The following is a 14,502-nucleotide window of genomic DNA, read 5'->3' on the forward strand; positions in this document are numbered from 1 at the left end:
CAGTAAACTTTGTACGATGAGTATGACGTACGCGATATGGTTCCTTTTTAACGGATGTTTCGAATAAGTGAAAATGGAGGTGAATTAATATTCGACTTCCTTGAATCAGGCTACCATATGTATTCTCGACGTGTTACCACAACGTCATCATGAATTTCCACGTTGATGTTGGAAGAATAAGTAGGCAACGAAATTCCAACGCCGACTAGGTGGCAGTAGGTACTCAAAGAATAAAGCGTCCCCTGATACCATGTGAATGTCGGCAGAATAAACATGCAACCAGAAGGCAGCCTGGACCTTGTAAATGCATCATTTCCACTCTGTAAGCATTAAGTACAACAAATATATATGTAATATAAGCCTTCCGAATAAAAGTAGTAGAAAAACATATTGTACATGTATACTTGATGCATCTCTTATCATCCATCAAAAGTTAACCAGAAGTATTATAGAAATTCATGACAAGTACAAATACATCAAACATAGAAAAATACATCGAGGTCTCTGAACCACCGAACTGTTGGAAATATGAGCAATTTACCAAATAATTTTATTAACAGAAATACTAGATAAAGCATGACTAATATAGTAGAAATAAAACAAGTCATGCGTTCTGACAGTGAGAAGGTCAATAGCTTCTGCATATATGAACCGTAGCCTATCATATCTAAAGCAAACAGTATAGCAAGTAGCAAATTTGAAGTAGAACCTATCATGTGTAGGACAAGAACTAGAACAAGGAACCGCGACAGAACCTTTAACAGGAAAGACAGGAACACGTACGGGACAGCAGCAGCAGAAGCGCTGGACTTGGGGTCGGTGTCCTCGCCTGCCATGTCGTCGAGGAGGTCGTGGATGTGGGGGAAGAAGTCGTCAGCGACCGGATCGTCCGTGATGAAGCAGCCAGTAGTCGCGCTGAGCGCTCCCCAAAAACCTTATCACCCTTCTCCCGTACATGACTCAAAAGATGCGGTTTCGGAGGCCTAGACGCGAAGAGGCTGCGGCAGGAGGTGAAGCAACGAAGGGAGGCGAAGCGAACAGGCAGCGGCTCATTCCCGCAATCCGCGGCGCGACGCGTCGTGACGAGGCGTGGCGTGGCGAGGCGGGCAGCGGAGGAGGAGCGCGCGTGGATATCCCTCTTGTTCTCATGCTCGTACAAGTGGGGAAAGAACCTCCCTTATAAGGAGGTCCAACTCCCGCTAAACTAGCAATGTGGGACTAAACTTTAGTAGTATCCCTTGCCTTGCACAAATGGGCTAAGTGGGCCTCTAGGATTTATTAGGAATTTCTGAAATAGTTATTGGGCTGCCCAAAATAGACTAAATTCCAACACGAACAACCACTACGGCCATCGAGCCGATGCGTTGATATTGCACTTCCATACCGGAGCCGACCTGTCCTTGTCGATAACAGCCAGGATGTCTTCGCGCACGTGCCCCTAAGGACCAACACCTCATATTCGGGGTCATAGTCGTTGAACACCTGGATCAATCTGAAAAATCTGAAACCAAATCTAGTGGTCACATATGCATGATAAGAAACCCTAACCTCGCCACCCTGAGGACCTGACAGGAATGTACGCTGGAGCTTCGTCTAATCCGTCTCAATGAATGATCTTAAGGAGGATATGAACCCAGATATGACTGACTCGATAAAGAAGTGTTGTCATCCGTCCGAGCGCCGCCCCTTTGAGAACTAAAATCCTAACCTATCTACTAGCCAGAGTTGAGACACCAGGATTCCCATTCCCGCCACAGGACGTCGGAGCAGCACACAAAGGGAAGACGAATTCACGGGCTCACCGGTGAAGATCAAGGAGAGGAAGGCTTTGCCCTACCCGCCCGGCGAGAGAGGAAAGAAAGATTTCACTAGTTGATGCGGCTATAAGTTATATCAGAAAGGAAATTTGTTATAGCAAGATGTACATCCACTAAAACAGAACATGCATATCTAGATTAAGACGTCAGCTTTTTTTGGCTCAAAAAAAAGTCAGTTTCTTCAAAGAAAAATACAAAGAAATGTCATATATTAAAGTCGACCAACCAACCCTTACATGACCATCATTACAGAATTTAGTTACCTCAGCTAAACCTTTTGGGGAAACAAAAATTACACATAGCGAACCAAAGAGCGGTACCATGAATGGAAGGGAAAAAAATCAACAAAACAATTAATTTGATGGCGAACTCATTATCTTCCACACACACATAAAGAAAGCAATGTTTTCAAAAAAAAATAAAAGAAAGAATGCAGTGCGGACAATATGCATTCTCAAAATTTGGTTTGGTGCTTGCTCGAGCAATCATAGACTCGGTGCCCTCCAGTGTCAAACTGTCAATACGCCATCTTACGTATTTCAATAAGTGTCTCAATTTTATACTTACTTTAATATAAAATTGTATTAGAGAGACACTTATTTTAGGACGCTGGGAGTATTTTTCAGGCGTAGCTACTTATCTATGCGATGCCCGATGTGAACCGGCCATATCGCTGCATGCGGGTATTACGTACGTACTTGCCCGCCCGCCCGCGCGCGCAGCGGCCGGTCAATCGATTCGTGCCTAGACAGGACAATCCTACCTGACGGAGATGCTATGCGATCACGATACGATCCAGCCGACTTTCCCTCCGGCGCCGGTCGCCGGCGTATACCGATACCGGCCTGCGTGGCGGCGGCGCACGTTGGCAGGTGGAGATAGTCGACCAGCACATGTTCTCGACGGACGGGAACCAACCGAAAGCTGAACCAAGTAGGATAAATCAGATTACCAGTTGTATATAAATTACCAGTTGTTTATACGTATATAAATTACCAGTTGTTTATACCCCTTATACGTATACGTAGTTTATCAATTACCAGTTGTATATAAATCAGATTGAATCGCGCGCACACAGGATTTCGTGTCACGTTTTCGTTTCTCGCGCACGCGGATTTAGGCAGCTCGTATCAGATTCGATAGGTGATAGGTCGGTCCGCCGGCTCGCACTGCTGTAGCTGGTCGTGACGTCCGTCCTCGCGAGAATGAGCGGAGGCCAACTTTAACATCTGAACCGGATCCTTTAACATAACTAGTAGAATGCCCGTGCGTTGCCACGGGCTTGTGAAATAGTCATAGATAGAGACAATATAACACAATCACAATTGCATAATAATTGAAGTCCATTTCATTTGGATTCAAAAGTGATAACAAAGTAGCAAATTAACAATGTATACGTATAAGTGATGATCCAATTAAAAATTTATTGCAAAGTATTGAGATCTACTTGATGCGCTTAAGAAATTCTCTCACAATATCAGGCAAGTTGTCTTTAGCTTCATTCGCACGATTTTTGAGCAAGCATAATAAAAAATGCTTTCTCAATTCATACCCATTCTGCACAAGTAATATACGTAGTTAGTATGAATACTTCATGTGGAAGGTTTAAAAACATGTGTAATGCACAGTACTCACCGCACAAACCGGCTTCGCCAGGTTTTTACGGTCCCACAAAAGCATAAAATAAAAGACAAAATAGCCTAACAAATCCTTGCAATTTCCTAAATTGTTATTGTATTAAATATGATGATAGAAAATAAATGTTTATATTCCAAATTTATTACCGGTCTACGCTCGTTGGAATACCATCAGGAGATAAACGTTGCCATTTTGATATATCGGAATGCCACCCTGGTTGCTTTATTTCCAGTGCTTCTTTGAATTTCCGCGCAAAACCTTTTAGTTTCATTAAGTGCCTCAGAATTTTCATCTCCAACAATTGTGTTGTATGAATAGGGTCCAGAATAGATACACGACGTGCCTCTTTGTCGATGACATACAAGATGTATCGGCCGATGGATTCATATGGAAGATAAATTTACAAGTCATAGCTATTACAGACAATAATAAACCATGACAAACAATGGACAAAAGACCTTACTTACCATGTTGCACGATGAGATGTTGTCTATCCCAGGCCAGCTATCAAACAAATTTGCCAACTTCTAAATAGTTTTCTTATCGCAGAACTTTTGACCTCGTGTTGAATCCCGCATCATTGACTGAGTAAAAAAACATCGTCATATACATGGATAATGAGGCAATACCAACCATATCTTGTTGTAGATAAGTATTAACATGTTGTACAATGTGATGATATTTTGACGGGTCAATGTCCGTGTCTCCGTCTTCTTTCATCTGGCCAGAAACAACTAATAATATAGACCTTTTCACCCACCCTGTCTCGTAGATGGTCGTGAGCCATCATGCAATATATGTAATCATTTATCACCAGTAACTCCACGTTTAGATTATATCTATGTCTTACGATATTATATGTTCTTTAAATTATTAATTATAAAGTTTATGCAAATTGGTCTTGCATCATCGTGTAAGAATATATCATCCTTCATAAGGCACTCCAAATTGTCGTTTGATAAGAAGGCATCTTCAATGTCCACGAACATGGTTTTCTTGGGGGCAGACATGATTGATTCAATGACTATAATATATCTAGGAGTACAAATGTAGTCTATCGACATGATACAAAAACGAGCCAAATTAGTATGAAAAATTAGACAAATTGGTTGAATACATAAAACAATATGTCGAAGGAAAGATCGATAATAAAATTGAAAATAATACCTTGTGCAATAACATTTACATTGGCATTCTTTTTTGGTTTTTTATGAGATATCACCGCCCCCACATCATTTTGTTTTGAAAAACTCGGTGAGCTTTCGGCCCCTTTCAGCGTCGCCGCTTCAGAACCCTTGTCGATGCATTCTTTTTGTGCATCTCCAAAATCCATATCTATGTCTCCTATATTCTGAAAAATAATAATATGTAAAATATAAACATTTTGTACTATCATATATAAGACACAAACAAAGAAGAATTAGCTATATACCTCTTCTCGTGGTGTTTCAGTCTGGTCTGTCATCGTTGCATCCAGCCTGGTTACATCAGTGTGTATGTCGGAACCCATCACTCTTTATCTGCGATGAAATATAAATGATATTTTCTACTGCATCATATAAACATATACAATATATAATAAAAGTAAGAGTGAAACAAACACAGCTGTTTTATTTTGTAAAAACGAAAAACTGTTTTTCATATTATTAGTCAAAGATGTTGCATTTATTTCGGAGGAAACAACCAACTATAATGTGCATATATAAATAATATATCATCTGAAATTTCTTAAATCATTTAAAACTATTTATATTTTTTAGTAGAAGAGTTTAATTTTTTATGCAGGCTAAGGAAAATTGTCCGACAAAAGATAAAAACATGCAAGCAATCCAACATAAACCAAGTATATTCGGTTTTTTCCCTACAATTTTACTTTTTTGTGTTACTTTGAATATATGTAATAAGTATAAAAACATTTATTCATTTTTTTCGAGAAAACAACATTTATTCGTATTTGTTTTTGAAGGTTAAAACATTTATTCATATGATCCATGTATATACTTTAGTGTATTTTTTTCTTCGGAGAGAAAACATTGCCGATCAAAGGCCCAAACTGGCTATACAGCACGGCCCAACAAGCACCCAACCCAGCAGTATTACAGAAAAAAATTTACTCAAAAAAAGAAAAGCCCCCAACCCAGCCGGCGACCTCATCCACTCCACTCACTGGATCTCACCCACTCCCCTCCCTCCCCTGTCCCCCACAGCCGGCGACCTCATCAACCACGGCCGCTGCCCCTTCTCATCCCTTCCCCTCCACACACCCGACGGCAATCAGGTGCGAGCTTGTTGAGGCTTCGTGCCTCCGTCGTCTCCCACCGCCGCTCCATCCCATCCCCTTCCCTCCCACTCACGAGACCCGGGGCTTGCACATCACCATCGTCGTGCGTCATGGACGAGGTCTAGTGCTCGGCCGGCATGGCCGCCCCGAGGGTGACCGCCACGGCCCGGCACCTGTCATCCTCATCGCGCAGCTTGGGCGGGTCGCGGCTGGCGCCTGTCGTCCTCGACCGTGGCCAGCTGGTTCAGCAGGAGCGACAGGGGGAGCGGGTGGTCGGAGCAGCGGGGGGTGGTGGAGCGCGTAGGCAACGAGATGATGAGAAGGACAGGGACCCCGCGGCGGAGCAGCAACGGCTGGGGGAGCAGCGCAGCTTACCACTTTGCCGCCGTCGCTGTCGTGCAAGCCAGGCCAGGTGAGTTTGGATATTCCACCGTGGGGGAATTTTGTCAGGGGCAAATCATTAAGTTTCTAGCAAAGTTGTGGCAAATATTTAGTTTCGCAAGTATTTGTCTAATATGTGCGCTGCATCATTTTAGTTTTCCAGTGAATCCAGTGTCAAAACTCTTGTTGCCGTCCAATATTCAAGTTGAATATTCCCAAAGATTATATGTCACATAGACAGAGCCCAACTTCTAGGCATGTGCACTTGTTGAGAACTTACACAAGTTAGGAAACATGCAGGTTAGGCCATCCTATCAATTGACCTGTCCCTAGAATTTTTCCGAGTTAAGCTTCACTTGATGCCATCTAGTCAGGGACCAGTCTGTACCATCTGAAACTCACAACGAAACCTCGTGTTTTCATTCAGTACCTACTCCCATGATAAAAAAATTATGAGGTGTGCAAGTTAGGTTCTGTGTCAGCATGTGACATGTCTTGACTATTGTAGGAGTACAAGTGTGCCAGTGTGCGCCAATGATGTATCTTTTTCATATCAAGTTCATATCATTGAGACTATGAACTACATAAAGTCTTAAGTGTCTTTATTACTCTCAGAATTGCTTGGGCAGGAGCTTAAGTTTGTTTTGTCGACATCAAGTAACGAGTATATTATGGTCTCTCTTTATTTCAGCTACATGAATCTAGTGTTGATCGTGCAGCTTTTGTGGAGTTTGTGCTTGGCTTGTCAGGATATATTTTCTCTGAGGAATAACAGGGATCTTCATGCCCCGGATTTTCTATTGTTCTTTGTTATCATTGATTGGGTAAGTCGTGCACTTTGTCACTGCTATTGTCCATGCAGCTGCGCCTGAATTATCTGAAGGCATGCACTGAAACAACTGAACCCAATATTTTTTATCAACATTAATTAGTTCTTAGGAAAAAATGAAATTCAGGAAAACTGCAAGTCATGCTTCTCTATTGGCGAAGCTTTTGTTTTGCCTCCCTGTATGAGAATAAGGCAGCCTTAAATAGACTTGCTGTTATGGGTGCTTTGCATTACTTCTTGGTTGACCAACGGTATGTGGGTGATCACATCACTTGTGAACGCATTGTAGGTCATGGTGATTCTCATGTTCTCTGGATTTCGTGCCTCTGCCAGCGTGACGATTTTCTTCATGAAGGATATGAACTTCTGCGCGGAATACCGGCGTCTGGACTGCAGTCAGTTCACACTTTCAGTCACTCTGGCGTTCTTTACATGGTTGTTGCAAGCTGCGTCTTCTTTCTCTGGGTTCTGGCTACTGATTTCATTCTTCTAGTGATCTCTCTCATGCGCTCATAAGCACCGTCAGCATCGTGCTAATTGTCGGTCAGGAGGGTAAATCAGTTGCAATGTGCTCGGGCACCCATTATACATCACTTGTTACATAGATTGTCTGTTTGATTCATAGCTCATCTTCAGTTTAGGTGTTGGTTATGAGCGCCTTGAGGTGGAACAGTTACATGTGGGAATATTATGTCTTGTTAGTTTCGCAAGTTTGTGATTTGATGGTTGGCTCGGTCATTTAGTTATATCCAGAGCTTGCCACTGAAGTTCCTTCCAGCCAACACTAATTGGTTTCTTTCTGAATAGCTTTGGCATCTCTTGATTATGGTAGTTATTACATTATGTACTTTAGTTGTAGGTTGTGCTGAATGTAAAGGAATAATTGAAAAGAACCTGGTTAGTATAACTTTATAGGCTTTCTTGTTGCTTGTCTGGGTGAACAATAAATTGATCACGATTTGTCTGGGTGAACAATATATTCAGAACTGCAAATACTCCTACTGCAAACAAAATTCAGTAAATTTCAGTGCATCTACTGCAAACTAAATTCACCCAGACAAGAGTTGTGATGGCAATTTATGAGTAAAACTGCTTGAACTAAACTGCTTGTCTACTGCTTGCTCTAAAAACTGCTTGTCTACCGCTTGCTCTAAAAACTGCTTGTCTACTGCTTTGACATGTTTTAGATTTCAGTACATATGTACATGTGTGTGGTGAGCTTCATGACTGAATTTTGCATTGTGATTACAAGTCATTAGAGTCATCTAATGCCAAATAATCTTTTTAGCTAACAGAGGTCGATCATGTGACTATATCTTCATGACTTAGAGACACTACAAGTCCTTGGAGTCATCTAAGCCAATATTTTATTTTGTTAATCTTTGCCCAAGGATGAGTTTTTGTGGTGGAAGTTGGATGGGGGGTCCATCAGGTGCACCTATGCTGACAGAGGTTCATCATGTTGTGGTGGAAGTTTGCTTGGCTATGAAAATAGTTTGCTTGGCTATGCAGCCTAAAATGTGTGATGAATCTATGTTTCTTCAGTTGCAGCCCACCTAATAGGACTGCTTGATTAACTCTACAATCAATTGTAGTATACCTGAAGAAAACATGATCATAATCTAATAACTATTATACTTTTAGAGAAGAGACAGAACCTAGAGGAACTCGCCTTCTTGATGCTCCTAGCTTACGCAAGGTACTCCTCGGGAATTTTTCCTCCAGGTCTGGCTAATTTGATCATGTGCTATCAGTGATGGGCGAAGGGAGAGCAAGGAGGGGGAGGAGGGATGGCGGAGGTTAAGGCCTCTTTTGGTTCATAGGATAGGATTATCATAGGAATAGGAATTTTGTAGGAAATGAGATGACATGTATCTCAAATCCTATGAGTAGGAATAGGAAATGAGATGTCATTTGGTTGACACCAAAGGAATTTTTCCATTGAGTCTAGGCTCATTTTTATTTTCCTATGAAATGTGGAGAATAGGAACCAATCCTATGTAGGAATAGGAATCTATTCCTATGAACCAAAGGGCTCTAAAGGAAAAAATCCTATAAGAATCTTATCCTCTAAAATTCCTATGAAATTCCTCCAAACCAAAGGAGGCCTAACATATATAGGTAGGCCACATCCCACATGTGCCATGGATAGTTGGCCACATGTGCCATGTGGTACGTCTAGATTACTTGTTGGGCGTATTTAGGACTGCTCTCGCTGTACATGTAGCCACTCCTATATGTACAAGTACCTCACCATACCGCTCTCACCGTATAGGTAGCCCCCTCACTGCACAGCAGCCGCTCACACAACTCGCTTCTCCCCACAATGGCGCTGCTTTTCCGACCTCCTCTCCAGCCAGCCTCCACAGCGTCACGCCCATGTCCTCTCCCCACCATGGCCTCGCGCCGTCCCGCCATGGTCTTGCCCCACAACCAATGCCGTTGGTATCACATAGATTGACGTGCGCCCCGCCATGGTCTCGCCCCGCAACCAACTCTGTCGGTATCACAGAGATCGATGTTGTTGCCGGCATCCATCCTCGACGACGACGACCTGGCATGGCTCCAAGCCAAGGCGGTTGCCAAGGCGAAGAATCTCTGCCTGGCCACCTGGAAGGGCGTGCAACTGGCGGCCAAGTTGCCATCCAAGCACACTCCACCTGTGGTCTTCCTGCAGGTCATATTGTGGCTGAAGATACTAAAGATACCTCGTTTTGATTTTGAAGAAGTTAAAGCCACTTCTTTCCTGGATGTTTGGAAGATACTATCATACTCGAATCGGATGCCTATATGGTGGTCTCCGCAGTCCTAGACACGGGCCCAAACTTTTCCATACTCCATGCTATCTACAAGGAAATTAAAGTAAATGGTTGCACTTTGATCCCCTGGTCAGTAGCCAAGACAAGGAGAGAACAAAATCATGCTGCTCACATTGTAGATGTTGGTCTTATTACAAATACGGGAGCAGTGGATGTTGGCTGTCAAAACTCCCATGAGTTGCATCGCAATCATGTACTATTATATCCAGTAGAGTGTAAAAAAATTTAATTCTACACCTGGACTTACTGTAACAAGCAGGAACACATCGATGTTATATCTTTCCGGAAAAGAATTCTATGAGACCAGGTCTCACGTGAGACCCATTCTGATGGATGACACGTGACATTCACAAATCACAAAGCATCCCCCACTCCCCACTTAAAATCAGGGGGGAGAGAGATTAGATGTTTTGTGATTTGTGAATGCCACGTGTCATCCATCAGGACGGGTCTCACCTGCTAACCGTGAGACCTGGTCTCATATAATTTTTTCCCTATCTTTCCTGTTAAGTTTTGCATGCTAAGCATTTAGAAGTTGGCATATGCCAAAAAAAAGCTTCTCGTTTCCCCTGGTATATTCTTCATCCCTACTAAAATGGATAAAATAAAGGACTGATACTACAGATGTAGGCATTCTTCATCTCTACTAAAATATATTCTTCATCATGTGGTTATCCACCTGTAATAAATCACCCCTGCATACCTACTGAAGGAAATATGCCCTAGAGGCAATAATAAAATTATTATTTATTTCCTTATTTCATGATAAATGTTTATTATTCATGCTAGAATTGTATTAACCGGAAACATAATACATGTGTGAATACATAGACAAACAGAGTGTCACTAGTATGCCTCTACTTGACTAGCTCGCTAATCAAAGATGGTAATGTTTCCTAACCATGGACAAAGAGTTGTTATTTGATTAACGGGATCACATCATTAGGTGAATGATCTGATTGACATGACCCATTCCATTAGCTTAGCACCCGATCGTTTAGTATGTTGCTATTGCTTTCTTCATGACTTATACATGTTCCTATGACTATGAGATTATGCAAATCCCGTTTACCAGAGGAACACTTTGGGTACTACCAAACGTCACAACATAACTGGGTGATTATAAAGGAGTACTACAGGTGTCTCCAAAGGTACATGTTGGGTTGGCGTATTTCGAGATTAGGTTTTGTCACTCCGATTGTCGGAGAGGTATCTCTGGGCCCTCTCGGTAATGCACATCACTTAAGCCTTGCAAGCATTGCAACTAAATAAGTTAGTTGCGGGATGATGTATTACAGAACGAGTAAAGAGACTTGCCGGTAACGAGATTGAACTAGGTATTTGGAATACCGACGATCGAATCTCGGGCAAGTAACATACCGATGACGAAGGGAACGACGTATGTTGTTATGCGGTCTGACCGATAAAGATCTTCGTAGAATATGTAGGAGCCAATATGGGCATCCAGGTCCCACTATTGGTTATTGACCGGAGACGTGTCTCGGCCATGTCTACATTGTTCTCGAACCCGTAGGGTCCGCACGCTTAAGGTTACGATGACAGTTATATTATGAGTTTATGCATTTTGATGTACTGAAGGTTGTTCGGAGTCCCGGATGTGATCACGGACATGACGAGGAGTCTCGAAATGGTCGAGACATAAAGATTGATATATTGGAAGCCTATGTTTGGATATCGGAAGTGTTCCGGGTGAAATCGGGATTTTACCGGAGTACCGGGAAGGTTACCGGAACCCCCCGGGAGCTAAATGGGCCATGATGGGCCTTAGTGGAAAAGAGAAGAGGCAGCCCTACTTGGGCTGCGCGCCTCCTACTTCCCCTAGTCCTATTAGGACTAGGAGAGGTGGCCGGCCCCCCCTCTCTCTTTTCCCCCTCCGCGAATCCTATTCCGACTAGGATTGAGGGGGAATCCTACTCCCAGAGGGAGTAGGACTCTCCTGGCGCGCCACACCTTGGCCGGCCAGCCTCCCCCCTCTAGTCCTTTATATACTGAGGCAGAGGCACCCTAGAACACACAAGTTGATCCACGTGATCTATTCCTTAGCCGTGTGCGGTGCCCCCAGCCACCATAGTCCTCGATAATACTGTAGCGGAGTTTAGGCGAAGCCCTGCTGCTGTGGTACATCAAGATCGTCTCCACGCCGTCGTGCTGATGGAACTCTTCCCCGACACTTTGCTGGATCGGAGTCCGGGGATCGTCATCGAGCTGAACGTGTGCTCGAACTCGGAGGTACCGTAGTTTCGGTGCTTGATCGGATGGATCGTGAAGACGTACGACTACTTCCTCTACGTTGCGTCAACGCTTCCGCAGTCGGTCTGCGTGGGTACGTAGACAACACTCTCCCCTCTTGTTGCTATGCATCACATGATCTTGCGTGTGCGTAGGAATTTTTTTGAAATTACTACGAAACCCAATAGTGGCATCCGAGCCTAGGTTTTATATGTTGATGTTATATGCACGAGTAGAACACAAGTGAGTTGTGAGCGATATAAGTCATACTGCTTACCAGCATGTCATACTTTGGTTCGGCGGTATTGTTGGATGAAGCGGCCCGGACCGACATTACGCGTACGCTTACGCGAGACCGGTTCTCCCGACGTGCTTTGCACAAAGATGGCTAGCGGGTGACAGTTTCTCCAACTTTAGTTGAACCGAGTGTGGCTACGCCCGGTCCTTGCGAAGGTTAAAACAGCACCAACTTGACAAACTATCGCTGTGGTTTTGATGCGTAGGTAAGATTGGTTCTTGCTTAAGCCCGTAGCAGCCACGTAAAACTTGCAACAACAAAGTAGAGGACGCCTAACTTGTTTTTGCAGGGCATGTTGTGATGTGATATGGTCAAAACGTGATGAGATATAAGTTGTTGTATGAGATAATCATGTTTTGTTAAAGTTATCGGCAACTGGCAAAAGCCTTATGGTTGTCTCTTTATTGCATAAGATGCAAGCGCCAAATAATTGCTTTACTTTATCGCTATGCGATAGCAATAGTTGCAAGAGCAATAGTTGGCGAGACGACCGTGTGACGACACGTTGATATAGATCAAGATGATGGAGATCATGGTGTCATGCCGGTGACGATAGAGATCATGACAGTACTTTGGAGATTGAGATCAAAGGCGCAAGATGATGATGGCCATATCATGTCACATATTTTTATTCATATGATGTTTATCTTTTATGCATCTTATCTTGCTTTGATTGACGGTAGCATTATAAGATGATCTCTCACTAAATTATCAAGAAGTGTTCTCCCTGAGTATGCACCGTTGCCAAAGTTCGTCGTGCCTAGACACCACGTGATGATCGGGTGTGATAAGCTCTACATCCATCTACAACGGGTGCAAGCCAATTTTGCACACGCAGAATACTCAGGTTAAACTTGACGAGCCTAGCATATGCAGATATGGCCTCGGAACACGGAGACCGAAAGGTCGAGCGTGAATCATATAGTAGATATGATCAACATAATGATGTTCACCATTGAAGACTAATCCATCTCACGTGATGATCGGTTATGGTTTAGTTGATATGGATCACGTAATCACTTAGAAGATTAGAGGGATGTCTATCTAAGTGGGAGTTCTTAAGTAATATGATTAATTGAACTTAAATTTATCATGAACGTAGTCCTGGTAGTATTTTGAAAATTATGTTGTAGATCAATAGCTTGCGTTGTTGCTTTCATATGTTTATTTTGATATGTTCCTAGAGAAAAATTGTGTTGAAAGATGTTAGTAGCAATGATGCGGATTGGATCCGTGATCTAAGGTTTATCCTCATTGCTGCACAGAAGAATTATGTCCTTGATGCACCGCTAGGTGACAGACCTATTGCAGGAGCAGATGCAGACGTTATGAACGTTTGCTAGCTCAAAATGATGACTACTTGATAGTTTAGTGCACCATGCTTAACGGCTTAGAATCAGGACTTCAAAGACGTTTTGAACGTCATGGACCATATGAGATGTTCCAGGAATTGAAGTTAATATTTCAAGCAAATACCCGAGTTGAGAGATATGAAGTCTCCAACAAGTTCTATAGCTAAAAGATGGAGGAGAATCGCTCAACTAGTGAGCATGTGCTCAGATTGTCTGGGTACTACAATCGCTTGAATCAAGTGGGAGTTAATCTTCCAGATAAAATAGTGATTGACAGAATTCTCTAGTCACCATCACCAAGTTAGTAGAACTTCGTGATGAACTATAATATGCAAGGGATGACTAAAGTGATTCCCAAGCTCTTTGTGATGTTGAAATCGACGAAGATAGAAATCAAGAAGGAGCATCAAGTGTTGATGGTTAACAAGACCACTAGTTTCAAGAAAAAGGGCAAAAGGAAGAAGAAGGGGAACTTCAAGAAGAACAACAAGCAAGTTGCTGCTCAGGAGAAGAAACCCAAGTCTGGACCAAAGCCTGAAACTGAGTGCTTCTACTGCAAGCAGACTGGTCACTGGAAGCGAAACTGCCCCAAGTATTTGGCGGATAAGAAGGATGGCAAGGTGATCAAAGGTATATGTGATATACATGTTATTGATGTGTACTTTACTAGTGTTTATAGCAACCCCTCAGTATTTGATACTAGTTTAGTTGCTAAGATTAGTAACTCGAAACGGGAGTTGCAGAATAAACAGAGACTAGTTAAGGGTGAAGTGACGATGTGTGTTGGAAGTGGTTCCAAGATTGCTATGATCATCATCGCACACTCCCCTATACTTT

This window comes from Triticum aestivum, chromosome 3A (assembly GCF_018294505.1).
Source record: "Triticum aestivum cultivar Chinese Spring chromosome 3A, IWGSC CS RefSeq v2.1, whole genome shotgun sequence".
Lineage (NCBI taxonomy): Eukaryota > Viridiplantae > Streptophyta > Magnoliopsida > Poales > Poaceae > Triticum > Triticum aestivum.